The following is a 306-nucleotide window of genomic DNA, read 5'->3' as shown; positions in this document are numbered from 1 at the left end:
CAACATATGCACACGTTAAAAAGAATAAGAACAAAACTGAGTGTGCAACCTGGCATGGAAATGGCTTGGAGAGGTTCGAGAAACTGATCACCTGTCACAACCGGGGCGTGGCCCCCATAGTAGGATAAGGGGAGCCAAGTTGTAAAGAAGACAGGAAGCTATCTCTATCCATCCACTGACAGTAGGAACCAAATTAAACCAAGGTCATAAAGTGTTAAGGCTTCTATGGCAAGTGTCTTGCCGATACACGCATTCTCTCATATTTAAGCGCCTCCTCCTGTATCCCAAGCTCATTGTATTCCTTCC

Source organism: Triticum dicoccoides, chromosome 5B (genome assembly GCF_002162155.2).
Source record: "Triticum dicoccoides isolate Atlit2015 ecotype Zavitan chromosome 5B, WEW_v2.0, whole genome shotgun sequence".
Classification (NCBI taxonomy): Eukaryota; Viridiplantae; Streptophyta; class Magnoliopsida; order Poales; family Poaceae; genus Triticum; species Triticum dicoccoides.
Note: the sequence above shows the minus strand (reverse complement) of the source record.